General features: G+C 63.7%; 33 pseudogenes; all 33 read right to left on the bottom strand.

Annotated features, from left to right (window-relative positions):
* Nucleotides 1–14: 14 nt before the first annotated feature.
* LOC140683425 (5S ribosomal RNA) lies at nucleotides 15–132 on the bottom strand (annotated as a pseudogene).
* Nucleotides 133–382: 250 nt separating this feature from the next.
* Nucleotides 383–500, bottom strand: LOC140683275 (5S ribosomal RNA; annotated as a pseudogene).
* Nucleotides 501–750: 250 nt separating this feature from the next.
* On the bottom strand, nucleotides 751–868 carry LOC140683276 (5S ribosomal RNA; annotated as a pseudogene).
* A 250-nt stretch (nucleotides 869–1,118) lies between these two features.
* On the bottom strand, nucleotides 1,119–1,236 carry LOC140683436 (5S ribosomal RNA; annotated as a pseudogene).
* A 250-nt stretch (nucleotides 1,237–1,486) lies between these two features.
* LOC140683448 (5S ribosomal RNA) lies at nucleotides 1,487–1,604 on the bottom strand (annotated as a pseudogene).
* A 250-nt stretch (nucleotides 1,605–1,854) lies between these two features.
* Nucleotides 1,855–1,972, bottom strand: LOC140683101 (5S ribosomal RNA; annotated as a pseudogene).
* Nucleotides 1,973–2,222: 250 nt separating this feature from the next.
* On the bottom strand, nucleotides 2,223–2,340 carry LOC140683459 (5S ribosomal RNA; annotated as a pseudogene).
* Nucleotides 2,341–2,590: 250 nt separating this feature from the next.
* On the bottom strand, nucleotides 2,591–2,708 carry LOC140683470 (5S ribosomal RNA; annotated as a pseudogene).
* A 250-nt stretch (nucleotides 2,709–2,958) lies between these two features.
* On the bottom strand, nucleotides 2,959–3,076 carry LOC140683277 (5S ribosomal RNA; annotated as a pseudogene).
* A 250-nt stretch (nucleotides 3,077–3,326) lies between these two features.
* On the bottom strand, nucleotides 3,327–3,444 carry LOC140683278 (5S ribosomal RNA; annotated as a pseudogene).
* A 250-nt stretch (nucleotides 3,445–3,694) lies between these two features.
* On the bottom strand, nucleotides 3,695–3,812 carry LOC140683279 (5S ribosomal RNA; annotated as a pseudogene).
* A 250-nt stretch (nucleotides 3,813–4,062) lies between these two features.
* LOC140683280 (5S ribosomal RNA) lies at nucleotides 4,063–4,180 on the bottom strand (annotated as a pseudogene).
* A 250-nt stretch (nucleotides 4,181–4,430) lies between these two features.
* LOC140683282 (5S ribosomal RNA) lies at nucleotides 4,431–4,548 on the bottom strand (annotated as a pseudogene).
* A 250-nt stretch (nucleotides 4,549–4,798) lies between these two features.
* LOC140683481 (5S ribosomal RNA) lies at nucleotides 4,799–4,916 on the bottom strand (annotated as a pseudogene).
* A 250-nt stretch (nucleotides 4,917–5,166) lies between these two features.
* On the bottom strand, nucleotides 5,167–5,284 carry LOC140683492 (5S ribosomal RNA; annotated as a pseudogene).
* A 250-nt stretch (nucleotides 5,285–5,534) lies between these two features.
* On the bottom strand, nucleotides 5,535–5,652 carry LOC140683283 (5S ribosomal RNA; annotated as a pseudogene).
* Nucleotides 5,653–5,902: 250 nt separating this feature from the next.
* LOC140683284 (5S ribosomal RNA) lies at nucleotides 5,903–6,020 on the bottom strand (annotated as a pseudogene).
* A 250-nt stretch (nucleotides 6,021–6,270) lies between these two features.
* On the bottom strand, nucleotides 6,271–6,388 carry LOC140683285 (5S ribosomal RNA; annotated as a pseudogene).
* Nucleotides 6,389–6,638: 250 nt separating this feature from the next.
* LOC140683286 (5S ribosomal RNA) lies at nucleotides 6,639–6,756 on the bottom strand (annotated as a pseudogene).
* A 250-nt stretch (nucleotides 6,757–7,006) lies between these two features.
* Nucleotides 7,007–7,124, bottom strand: LOC140683287 (5S ribosomal RNA; annotated as a pseudogene).
* Nucleotides 7,125–7,374: 250 nt separating this feature from the next.
* Nucleotides 7,375–7,492, bottom strand: LOC140682663 (5S ribosomal RNA; annotated as a pseudogene).
* Nucleotides 7,493–7,742: 250 nt separating this feature from the next.
* Nucleotides 7,743–7,860, bottom strand: LOC140683288 (5S ribosomal RNA; annotated as a pseudogene).
* A 250-nt stretch (nucleotides 7,861–8,110) lies between these two features.
* LOC140683289 (5S ribosomal RNA) lies at nucleotides 8,111–8,228 on the bottom strand (annotated as a pseudogene).
* Nucleotides 8,229–8,478: 250 nt separating this feature from the next.
* LOC140683048 (5S ribosomal RNA) lies at nucleotides 8,479–8,596 on the bottom strand (annotated as a pseudogene).
* Nucleotides 8,597–8,846: 250 nt separating this feature from the next.
* On the bottom strand, nucleotides 8,847–8,964 carry LOC140682674 (5S ribosomal RNA; annotated as a pseudogene).
* A 250-nt stretch (nucleotides 8,965–9,214) lies between these two features.
* LOC140683290 (5S ribosomal RNA) lies at nucleotides 9,215–9,332 on the bottom strand (annotated as a pseudogene).
* A 250-nt stretch (nucleotides 9,333–9,582) lies between these two features.
* LOC140682685 (5S ribosomal RNA) lies at nucleotides 9,583–9,700 on the bottom strand (annotated as a pseudogene).
* Nucleotides 9,701–9,950: 250 nt separating this feature from the next.
* Nucleotides 9,951–10,068, bottom strand: LOC140682696 (5S ribosomal RNA; annotated as a pseudogene).
* Nucleotides 10,069–10,318: 250 nt separating this feature from the next.
* On the bottom strand, nucleotides 10,319–10,436 carry LOC140683291 (5S ribosomal RNA; annotated as a pseudogene).
* Nucleotides 10,437–10,686: 250 nt separating this feature from the next.
* LOC140683293 (5S ribosomal RNA) lies at nucleotides 10,687–10,804 on the bottom strand (annotated as a pseudogene).
* A 250-nt stretch (nucleotides 10,805–11,054) lies between these two features.
* On the bottom strand, nucleotides 11,055–11,172 carry LOC140683294 (5S ribosomal RNA; annotated as a pseudogene).
* Nucleotides 11,173–11,422: 250 nt separating this feature from the next.
* LOC140683295 (5S ribosomal RNA) lies at nucleotides 11,423–11,540 on the bottom strand (annotated as a pseudogene).
* A 250-nt stretch (nucleotides 11,541–11,790) lies between these two features.
* LOC140683296 (5S ribosomal RNA) lies at nucleotides 11,791–11,908 on the bottom strand (annotated as a pseudogene).
* Nucleotides 11,909–12,034: the final 126 nt, after the last annotated feature.

The following is a 12,034-nucleotide window of genomic DNA, read 5'->3' on the forward strand; positions in this document are numbered from 1 at the left end:
CAGGAGGAAAAAGTAGCCTACAGCACCCGGTATTCCCAGGCGGTCACCCATCCAAGTACTAACCGGGCCCGACCCTGCTTAGCTTCCGAGATCAGGCGAGACCGGCCGCTCTCAGGGCGGCAGGCCGTAGGCACCTGCTGGCCCCTCGGCGGCGGCCTTCAACCCACCACACCACGCTCCGGGAAGAAGCTGAGAACCCCACAGGGGCTTGACAAGCCCAACAGGGCCACCCCTGCCCACAAGGGGATCTAGAGACAGACCCCAGCCCAGTGCACACACACACAAGGGATAGAAAAAAAGCAAGGCCTACCTGCCTCTTCCCTCCTGCCCCCCACCTCGACTGCCCAAGGAAAAGCACGCGCCCCCCTCAGGAGGAAAAAGTAGCCTACAGCACCCGGTATTCCCAGGCGGTCTCCCATCCAAGTACTAACCGGGCCCGACCCTGCTTAGCTTCCGAGATCAGGCGAGACCGGCCGCTCTCAGGGCGGCAGGCCGTAGGCACCTGCCGGCCCCTCGGCGGCGGCCTTCAACCCACCACACCACGCTCCGGGAAGAAGCTGAGAACCCCACAGGGGCTTGACAAGCCCAACAGGGCCACCCCTGCCCACAAGGGGATCTAGAGACAGACCCCAGCCCAGTGCACACACACACAAGGGATAGAAAAAAAGCAAGGCCTACCTGCCTCTTCCCTCCTGCCCCCCACCTCGACTGCCCAAGGAAAAGCACGCGCCCCCCTCAGGAGGAAAAAGTAGCCTACAGCACCCGGTATTCCCAGGCGGTCTCCCATCCAAGTACTAACCGGGCCCGACCCTGCTTAGCTTCCGAGATCAGGCGAGACCGGCCGCTCTCAGGGCGGCAGGCCGTAGGCACCTGCCGGCCCCTCGGCGGCGGCCTTCAACCCACCACACCACGCTCCGGGAAGAAGCTGAGAACCCCACAGGGGCTTGACAAGCCCAACAGGGCCACCCCTGCCCACAAGGGGATCTAGAGACAGACCCCAGCCCAGTGCACACACACACAAGGGATAGAAAAAAAGAAAGGCCTACCTGCCTCTTCCCTCCTGCCCCCCACCTCGACTGCCCAAGGAAAAGCACGCGCCCCCCACAGGAGGAAAAAGTAGCCTACAGCACCCGGTATTCCCAGGCGGTCACCCATCCAAGTACTAACCGGGCCCGACCCTGCTTAGCTTCCGAGATCAGGCGAGACCGGCCGCTCTCAGGGCGGCAGGCCGTAGGCACCTGCCGGCCCCTCGGCGGCGGCCTTCAACCCACCACACCACGCTCCGGGAAGAAGCTGAGAACCCCACAGGGGCTTGACAAGCCCAACAGGGCCACCCCTGCCCACAAGGGGATCTAGAGACAGACCCCAGCCCAGTGCACACACACACAAGGGATAGAAAAAATGAAAGGCCTACCTGCCTCTTCCCTCCTGCCCCCCACCTCGACTGCCCAAGGAAAAGCACGCGCCCCCCTCAGGAGGAAAAAGTAGCCTACAGCACCCGGTATTCCCAGGCGGTCACCCATCCAAGTACTAACCGGGCCCGACCCTGCTTAGCTTCCGAGATCAGGCGAGACCGGCCGCTCTCAGGGCGGCAGGCCGTAGGCACCTGCTGGGCCCTCGGCGGCGGCCTTCAACCCACCACACCACGCTCCGGGAAGAAGCTGAGAACCCCACAGGGGCTTGACAAGCCCAACAGGGCCACCCCTGCCCACAAGGGGATCTAGAGACAGACCCCAGCCCAGTGCACACACACACAAGGGATAGAAAAAAAGCAAGGCCTACCTGCCTCTTCCCTCCTGCCCCCCACCTCGACTGCCCAAGGAAAAGCACGCGCCCCCCTCAGGAGGAAAAAGTAGCCTACAGCACCCGGTATTCCCAGGCGGTCACCCATCCAAGTACTAACCGGGCCCGACCCTGCTTAGCTTCCGAGATCAGGCGAGACCGGCCGCTCTCAGGGCGGCAGGCTGTAGGCACCTGCCGGCCCCTCGGCGGCGGCCTTCAACCCACCACACCACGCTCCGGGAAGAAGCTGAGAACCCCACAGGGGCTTGACAAGCCCAACAGGGCCACCCCTGCCCACAAGGGGATCTAGAGACAGACCCCAGCCCAGTGCACACACACACAAGGGATAGAAAAAAAGAAAGGCCTACCTGCCTCTTCCCTCCTGCCCCCCACCTCGACTGCCCAAGGAAAAGCACGCGCCCCCCTCAGGAGGAAAAAGTAGCCTACAGCACCCGGTATTCCCAGGCGGTCACCCATCCAAGTACTAACCGGGCCCGACCCTGCTTAGCTTCCGAGATCAGGCGAGACCGGCCGCTCTCAGGGCGGCAGGCCGTAGGCACCTGCCGGCCCCTCGGCGGCGGCCTTCAACCCACCACACCACGCTCCGGGAAGAAGCTGAGAACCCCACAGGGGCTTGACAAGCCCAACAGGGCCACCCCTGCCCACAAGGGGATCTAGAGACAGACCCCAGCCCAGTGCACACACACACAAGGGATAGAAAAAAAGAAAGGCCTACCTGCCTCTTCCCTCCTGCCCCCCACCTCGACTGCCCAAGGAAAAGCACGCGCCCCCCTCAGGAGGAAAAAGTAGCCTACAGCACCCGGTATTCCCAGGCGGTCACCCATCCAAGTACTAACCGGGCCCGACCCTGCTTAGCTTCCGAGATCAGGCGAGACCGGCCGCTCTCAGGGCGGCAGGCCGTAGGCACCTGCCGGCCCCTCGGCGGCGGCCTTCAACCCACCACACCACGCTCCGGGAAGAAGCTGAGAACCCCACAGGGGCTTGACAAGCCCAACAGGGCCACCCCTGCCCACAAGGGGATCTAGAGACAGACCCCAGCCCAGTGCACACACACACAAGGGATAGAAAAAAAGCAAGGCCTACCTGCCTCTTCCCTCCTGCCCCCCACCTCGACTGCCCAAGGAAAAGCACGCGCCCCCCTCAGGAGGAAAAAGTAGCCTACAGCACCCGGTATTCCCAGGCGGTCTCCCATCCAAGTACTAACCGGGCCCGACCCTGCTTAGCTTCCGAGATCAGGCGAGACCGGCCGCTCTCAGGGCGGCAGGCCGTAGGCACCTGCCGGCCCCTCGGCGGCGGCCTTCAACCCACCACACCACGCTCCGGGAAGAAGCTGAGAACCCCACAGGGGCTTGACAAGCCCAACAGGGCCACCCCTGCCCACAAGGGGATCTAGAGACAGACCCCAGCCCAGTGCACACACACACAAGGGATAGAAAAAAAGCAAGGCCTACCTGCCTCTTCCCTCCTGCCCCCCACCTCGACTGCCCAAGGAAAAGCACGCGCCCCCCTCAGGAGGAAAAAGTAGCCTACAGCACCCGGTATTCCCAGGCGGTCTCCCATCCAAGTACTAACCGGGCCCGACCCTGCTTAGCTTCCGAGATCAGGCGAGACCGGCCGCTCTCAGGGCGGCAGGCCGTAGGCACCTGCCGGCCCCTCGGCGGCGGCCTTCAACCCACCACACCACGCTCCGGGAAGAAGCTGAGAACCCCACAGGGGCTTGACAAGCCCAACAGGGCCACCCCTGCCCACAAGGGGATCTAGAGACAGACCCCAGCCCAGTGCACACACACACAAGGGATAGAAAAAAAGCAAGGCCTACCTGCCTCTTCCCTCCTGCCCCCCACCTCGACTGCCCAAGGAAAAGCACGCGCCCCCCTCAGGAGGAAAAAGTAGCCTACAGCACCCGGTATTCCCAGGCGGTCTCCCATCCAAGTACTAACCGGGCCCGACCCTGCTTAGCTTCCGAGATCAGGCGAGACCGGCCGCTCTCAGGGCGGCAGGCCGTAGGCACCCGGTGGCCCCTCGGCGGCGGCCTTCAACCCACCACACCACGCTCCGGGAAGAAGCTGAGAACCCCACAGGGGCTTGACAAGCCCAACAGGGCCACCCCTGCCCACAAGGGGATCTAGAGACAGACCCCAGCCCAGTGCACACACACACAAGGGATAGAAAAAAAGCAAGGCCTACCTGACTCTTCCCTCCTGCCCCCCACCTCGACTGCCCAAGGAAAAGCACGCACCCCCCTCAGGAGGAAAAAGTAGCCTACAGCACCCGGTATTCCCAGGCGGTCTCCCATCCAAGTACTAACCGGGCCCGACCCTGCTTAGCTTCCGAGATCAGGCGAGACCGGCCGCTCTCAGGGCGGCAGGCCGTAGGCACCTGCCGGCCCCTCGGCGGCGGCCTTCAACCCACCACACCACGCTCCGGGAAGAAGCTGAGAACCCCACAGGGGCTTGACAAGCCCAACAGGGCCACCCCTGCCCACAAGGGGATCTAGAGACAGACCCCAGCCCAGTGCACACACACACAAGGGATAGAAAAAAAGCAAGGCCTACCTGCCTCTTCCCTCCTGCCCCCCACCTCGACTGCCCAAGGAAAAGCACGCGCCCCCCTCAGGAGGAAAAAGTAGCCTACAGCACCCGGTATTCCCAGGCGGTCTCCCATCCAAGTACTAACCGGGCCCGACCCTGCTTAGCTTCCGAGATCAGGCGAGACCGGCCGCTCTCAGGGCGGCAGGCCGTAGGCACCTGCCGGCCCCTCGGCGGCGGCCTTCAACCCACCACACCACGCTCCGGGAAGAAGCTGAGAACCCCACAGGGGCTTGACAAGCCCAACAGGGCCACCCCTGCCCACAAGGGGATCTAGAGACAGACCCCAGCCCAGTGCACACACACACAAGGGATAGAAAAAAAGCAAGGCCTACCTGCCTCTTCCCTCCTGCCCCCCACCTCGACTGCCCAAGGAAAAGCACGCGCCCCCCTCAGGAGGAAAAAGTAGCCTACAGCACCCGGTATTCCCAGGCGGTCACCCATCCAAGTACTAACCGGGCCCGACCCTGCTTAGCTTCCGAGATCAGGCGAGACCGGCCGCTCTCAGGGCGGCAGGCCGTAGGCACCTGCCGGCCCCTCGGCGGCGGCCTTCAACCCACCACACCACGCTCCGGGAAGAAGCTGAGAACCCCACAGGGGCTTGACAAGCCCAACAGGGCCACCCCTGCCCACAAGGGGATCTAGAGACAGACCCCAGCCCAGTGCACACACACACAAGGGATAGAAAAAAAGAAAGGCCTACCTGCCTCTTCCCTCCTGCCCCCCACCTCGACTGCCCAAGGAAAAGCACGCGCCCCCCTCAGGAGGAAAAAGTAGCCTACAGCACCCGGTATTCCCAGGCGGTCACCCATCCAAGTACTAACCGGGCCCGACCCTGCTTAGCTTCCGAGATCAGGCGAGACCGGCCGCTCTCAGGGCGGCAGGCCGTAGGCACCTGCCGGCCCCTCGGCGGCGGCCTTCAACCCACCACACCACGCTCCGGGAAGAAGCTGAGAACCCCACAGGGGCTTGACAAGCCCAACAGGGCCACCCCTGCCCACAAGGGGATCTAGAGACAGACCCCAGCCCAGTGCACACACACACAAGGGATAGAAAAAAAGAAAGGCCTACCTGCCTCTTCCCTCCTGCCCCCCACCTCGACTGCCCAAGGAAAAGCACGCGCCCCCCTCAGGAGGAAAAAGTAGCCTACAGCACCCGGTATTCCCAGGCGGTCTCCCATCCAAGTACTAACCGGGCCCGACCCTGCTTAGCTTCCGAGATCAGGCGAGACCGGCCGCTCTCAGGGCGGCAGGCCGTAGGCACCTGCCGGCCCCTCGGCGGCGGCCTTCAACCCACCACACCACGCTCCGGGAAGAAGCTGAGAACCCCACAGGGGCTTGACAAGCCCAACAGGGCCACCCCTGCCCACAAGGGGATCTAGAGACAGACCCCAGCCCAGTGCACACACACACAAGGGATAGAAAAAAAGCAAGGCCTACCTGCCTCTTCCCTCCTGCCCCCCACCTCGACTGCCCAAGGAAAAGCACGCGCCCCCCTCAGGAGGAAAAAGTAGCCTACAGCACCCGGTATTCCCAGGCGGTCTCCCATCCAAGTACTAACCGGGCCCGACCCTGCTTAGCTTCCGAGATCAGGCGAGACCGGCCGCTCTCAGGGCGGCAGGCCGTAGGCACCTGCCGGCCCCTCGGCGGCGGCCTTCAACCCACCACACCACGCTCCGGGAAGAAGCTGAGAACCCCACAGGGGCTTGACAAGCCCAACAGGGCCACCCCTGCCCACAAGGGGATCTAGAGACAGACCCCAGCCCAGTGCACACACACACAAGGGATAGAAAAAAAGCAAGGCCTACCTGCCTCTTCCCTCCTGCCCCCCACCTCGACTGCCCAAGGAAAAGCACGCGCCCCCCTCAGGAGGAAAAAGTAGCCTACAGCACCCGGTATTCCCAGGCGGTCTCCCATCCAAGTACTAACCGGGCCCGACCCTGCTTAGCTTCCGAGATCAGGCGAGACCGGCCGCTCTCAGGGCGGCAGGCCGTAGGCACCCGGTGGCCCCTCGGCGGCGGCCTTCAACCCACCACACCACGCTCCGGGAAGAAGCTGAGAACCCCACAGGGGCTTGACAAGCCCAACAGGGCCACCCCTGCCCACAAGGGGATCTAGAGACAGACCCCAGCCCAGTGCACACACACACAAGGGATAGAAAAAAAGCAAGGCCTACCTGACTCTTCCCTCCTGCCCCCCACCTCGACTGCCCAAGGAAAAGCACGCACCCCCCTCAGGAGGAAAAAGTAGCCTACAGCACCCGGTATTCCCAGGCGGTCTCCCATCCAAGTACTAACCGGGCCCGACCCTGCTTAGCTTCCGAGATCAGGCGAGACCGGCCGCTCTCAGGGCGGCAGGCCGTAGGCACCTGCCGGCCCCTCGGCGGCGGCCTTCAACCCACCACACCACGCTCCGGGAAGAAGCTGAGAACCCCACAGGGGCTTGACAAGCCCAACAGGGCCACCCCTGCCCACAAGGGGATCTAGAGACAGACCCCAGCCCAGTGCACACACACACAAGGGATAGAAAAAAAGCAAGGCCTACCTGACTCTTCCCTCCTGCCCCCCACCTCGACTGCCCAAGGAAAAGCACGCGCCCCCCTCAGGAGGAAAAAGTAGCCTACAGCACCCGGTATTCCCAGGCGGTCTCCCATCCAAGTACTAACCGGGCCCGACCCTGCTTAGCTTCCGAGATCAGGCGAGACCGGCCGCTCTCAGGGCGGCAGGCCGTAGGCACCTGCCGGCCCCTCGGCGGCGGCCTTCAACCCACCACACCACGCTCCGGGAAGAAGCTGAGAACCCCACAGGGGCTTGACAAGCCCAACAGGGCCACCCCTGCCCACAAGGGGATCTAGAGACAGACCCCAGCCCAGTGCACACACACACAAGGGATAGAAAAAAAGCAAGGCCTACCTGCCTCTTCCCTCCTGCCCCCCACCTCGACTGCCCAAGGAAAAGCACGCGCCCCCCTCAGGAGGAAAAAGTAGCCTACAGCACCCGGTATTCCCAGGCGGTCACCCATCCAAGTACTAACCGGGCCCGACCCTGCTTAGCTTCCGAGATCAGGCGAGACCGGCCGCTCTCAGGGCGGCAGGCCGTAGGCACCTGCCAGCCCCTCGGCGGCGGCCTTCAACCCACCACACCACGCTCCGGGAAGAAGCTCAGAACCCCACAGGGGCTTGACAAGCCCAACAGGGCCACCCCTGCCCACAAGGGGATCTAGAGACAGACCCCAGCCCAGTGCACACACACACAAGGGATAGAAAAAAAGAAAGGCCTACCTGCCTCTTCCCTCCTGCCCCCCACCTCGACTGCCCAAGGAAAAGCACGCGCCCCCCTCAGGAGGAAAAAGTAGCCTACAGCACCCGGTATTCCCAGGCGGTCTCCCATCCAAGTACTAACCGGGCCCGACCCTGCTTAGCTTCCGAGATCAGGCGAGACCGGCCGCTCTCAGGGCGGCAGGCCGTAGGCACCTGCTGGCCCCTCGGCGGCGGCCTTCAACCCACCACACCACGCTCCGGGAAGAAGCTGAGAACCCCACAGGGGCTTGACAAGCCCAACAGGGCCACCCCTGCCCACAAGGGGATCTAGAGACAGACCCCAGCCCAGTGCACACACACACAAGGGATAGAAAAAAAGCAAGGCCTACCTGCCTCTTCCCTCCTGCCCCCCACCTCGACTGCCCAAGGAAAAGCACGCGCCCCCCTCAGGAGGAAAAAGTAGCCTACAGCACCCGGTATTCCCAGGCGGTCTCCCATCCAAGTACTAACCGGGCCCGACCCTGCTTAGCTTCCGAGATCAGGCGAGACCGGCCGCTCTCAGGGCGGCAGGCCGTAGGCACCTGCCGGCCCCTCGGCGGCGGCCTTCAACCCACCACACCACGCTCCGGGAAGAAGCTGAGAACCCCACAGGGGCTTGACAAGCCCAACAGGGCCACCCCTGCCCACAAGGGGATCTAGAGACAGACCCCAGCCCAGTGCACACACACACAAGGGATAGAAAAAAAGCAAGGCCTACCTGCCTCTTCCCTCCTGCCCCCCACCTCGACTGCCCAAGGAAAAGCACGCGCCCCCCTCAGGAGGAAAAAGTAGCCTACAGCACCCGGTATTCCCAGGCGGTCACCCATCCAAGTACTAACCGGGCCCGACCCTGCTTAGCGTCCGAGATCAGGCGAGACCGGCCGCTCTCAGGGCGGCAGGCCGTAGGCACCTGCCGGCCCCTCGGCGGCGGCCTTCAACCCACCACACCACGCTCCGGGAAGAAGCTGAGAACCCCACAGGGGCTTGACAAGCCCAACAGGGCCACCCCTGCCCACAAGGGGATCTAGAGACAGACCCCAGCCCAGTGCACACACACACAAGGGATAGAAAAAAAGCAAGGCCTACCTGCCTCTTCCCTCCTGCCCCCCACCTCGACTGCCCAAGGAAAAGCACGCGCCCCCCTCAGGAGGAAAAAGTAGCCTACAGCACCCGGTATTCCCAGGCGGTCACCCATCCAAGTACTAACCGGGCCCGACCCTGCTTAGCTTCCGAGATCAGGCGAGACCGGCCGCTCTCAGGGCGGCAGGCCGTAGGCACCTGCCGGCCCCTCGGCGGCGGCCTTCAACCCACCACACCACGCTCCGGGAAGAAGCTGAGAACCCCACAGGGGCTTGACAAGCCCAACAGGGCCACCCCTGCCCACAAGGGGATCTAGAGACAGACCCCAGCCCAGTGCACACACACACAAGGGATAGAAAAAAAGCAAGGCCTACCTGCCTCTTCCCTCCTGCCCCCCACCTCGACTGCCCAAGGAAAAGCACGCGCCCCCCTCAGGAGGAAAAAGTAGCCTACAGCACCCGGTATTCCCAGGCGGTCTCCCATCCAAGTACTAACCGGGCCCGACCCTGCTTAGCTTCCGAGATCAGGCGAGACCGGCCGCTCTCAGGGCGGCAGGCCGTAGGCACCTGCCGGCCCCTCGGCGGCGGCCTTCAACCCACCACACCACGCTCCGGGAAGAAGCTGAGAACCCCACAGGGGCTTGACAAGCCCAACAGGGCCACCCCTGCCCACAAGGGGATCTAGAGACAGACCCCAGCCCAGTGCACACACACACAAGGGATAGAAAAAAAGCAAGGCCTACCTGCCTCTTCCCTCCTGCCCCCCACCTCGACTGCCCAAGGAAAAGCACGCGCCCCCCTCAGGAGGAAAAAGTAGCCTACAGCACCCGGTATTCCCAGGCGGTCACCCATCCAAGTACTAACCGGGCCCGACCCTGCTTAGCTTCCGAGATCAGGCGAGACCGGCCGCTCTCAGGGCGGCAGGCCGTAGGCACCTGCCGGCCCCTCGGCGGCGGCCTTCAACCCACCACACCACGCTCCGGGAAGAAGCTGAGAACCCCACAGGGGCTTGACAAGCCCAACAGGGCCACCCCTGCCCACAAGGGGATCTAGAGACAGACCCCAGCCCAGTGCACACACACACAAGGGATAGAAAAAAAGAAAGGCCTACCTGCCTCTTCCCTCCTGCCCCCCACCTCGACTGCCCAAGGAAAAGCACGCGCCCCCCTCAGGAGGAAAAAGTAGCCTACAGCACCCGGTATTCCCAGGCGGTCACCCATCCAAGTACTAACCGGGCCCGACCCTGCTTAGCTTCCGAGATCAGGCGAGACCGGCCGCTCTCAGGGCGGCAGGCCGTAGGCACCTGCCGGCCCCTCGGCGGCGGCCTTCAACCCACCACACCACGCTCCGGGAAGAAGCTGAGAACCCCACAGGGGCTTGACAAGCCCAACAGGGCCACCCCTGCCCACAAGGGGATCTAGAGACAGACCCCAGCCCAGTGCACACACACACAAGGGATAGAAAAAAAGAAAGGCCTACCTGCCTCTTCCCTCCTGCCCCCCACCTCGACTGCCCAAGGAAAAGCACGCGCCCCCCTCAGGAGGAAAAAGTAGCCTACAGCACCCGGTATTCCCAGGCGGTCTCCCATCCAAGTACTAACCGGGCCCGACCCTGCTTAGCTTCCGAGATCAGGCGAGACCGGCCGCTCTCAGGGCGGCAGGCCGTAGGCACCTGCCGGCCCCTCGGCGGCGGCCTTCAACCCACCACACCACGCTCCGGGAAGAAGCTGAGAACCCCACAGGGGCTTGACAAGCCCAACAGGGCCACCCCTGCCCACAAGGGGATCTAGAGACAGACCCCAGCCCAGTGCACACACACACAAGGGATAGAAAAAAAGCAAGGCCTACCTGCCTCTTCCCTCCTGCCCCCCACCTCGACTGCCCAAGGAAAAGCACGCGCCCCCCTCAGGAGGAAAAAGTAGCCTACAGCACCCGGTATTCCCAGGCGGTCTCCCATCCAAGTACTAACCGGGCCCGACCCTGCTTAGCTTCCGAGATCAGGCGAGACCGGCCGCTCTCAGGGCGGCAGGCCGTAGGCACCTGCCGGCCCCTCGGCGGCGGCCTTCAACCCACCACACCACGCTCCGGGAAGAAGCTGAGAACCCCACAGGGGCTTGACAAGCCCAACAGGGCCACCCCTGCCCACAAGGGGATCTAGAGACAGACCCCAGCCCAGTGCACACACACACAAGGGATAGAAAAAAAGCAAGGCCTACCTGCCTCTTCCCTCCTGCCCCCCACCTCGACTGCCCAAGGAAAAGCACGCGCCCCCCTCAGGAGGAAAAAGTAGCCTACAGCACCCGGTATTCCCAGGCGGTCTCCCATCCAAGTACTAACCGGGCCCGACCCTGCTTAGCTTCCGAGATCAGGCGAGACCGGCCGCTCTCAGGGCGGCAGGCCGTAGGCACCCGGTGGCCCCTCGGCGGCGGCCTTCAACCCACCACACCACGCTCCGGGAAGAAGCTGAGAACCCCACAGGGGCTTGACAAGCCCAACAGGGCCACCCCTGCCCACAAGGGGATCTAGAGACAGACCCCAGCCCAGTGCACACACACACAAGGGATAGAAAAAAAGCAAGGCCTACCTGACTCTTCCCTCCTGCCCCCCACCTCGACTGCCCAAGGAAAAGCACGCACCCCCCTCAGGAGGAAAAAGTAGCCTACAGCACCCGGTATTCCCAGGCGGTCTCCCATCCAAGTACTAACCGGGCCCGACCCTGCTTAGCTTCCGAGATCAGGCGAGACCGGCCGCTCTCAGGGCGGCAGGCCGTAGGCACCTGCCGGCCCCTCGGCGGCGGCCTTCAACCCACCACACCACGCTCCGGGAAGAAGCTGAGAACCCCACAGGGGCTTGACAAGCCCAACAGGGCCACCCCTGCCCACAAGGGGATCTAGAGACAGACCCCAGCCCAGTGCACACACACACAAGGGATAGAAAAAAAGCAAGGCCTACCTGACTCTTCCCTCCTGCCCCCCACCTCGACTGCCCAAGGAAAAGCACGCGCCCCCCTCAGGAGGAAAAAGTAGCCTACAGCACCCGGTATTCCCAGGCGGTCTCCCATCCAAGTACTAACCGGGCCCGACCCTGCTTAGCTTCCGAGATCAGGCGAGACCGGCCGCTCTCAGGGCGGCAGGCCGTAGGCACCTGCCGGCCCCTCGGCGGCGGCCTTCAACCCACCACACCACGCTCCGGGAAGAAGCTGAGAACCCCACAGGGGCTTGACAAGCCCAACAGGGCCACCCCTGCCCACAAGGGGATCTAGAGACAG

Source organism: Taeniopygia guttata, chromosome 2 (assembly GCF_048771995.1).
Source record: "Taeniopygia guttata chromosome 2, bTaeGut7.mat, whole genome shotgun sequence".
In the NCBI taxonomy this organism is placed as follows: Eukaryota; Metazoa; Chordata; class Aves; order Passeriformes; family Estrildidae; genus Taeniopygia; species Taeniopygia guttata.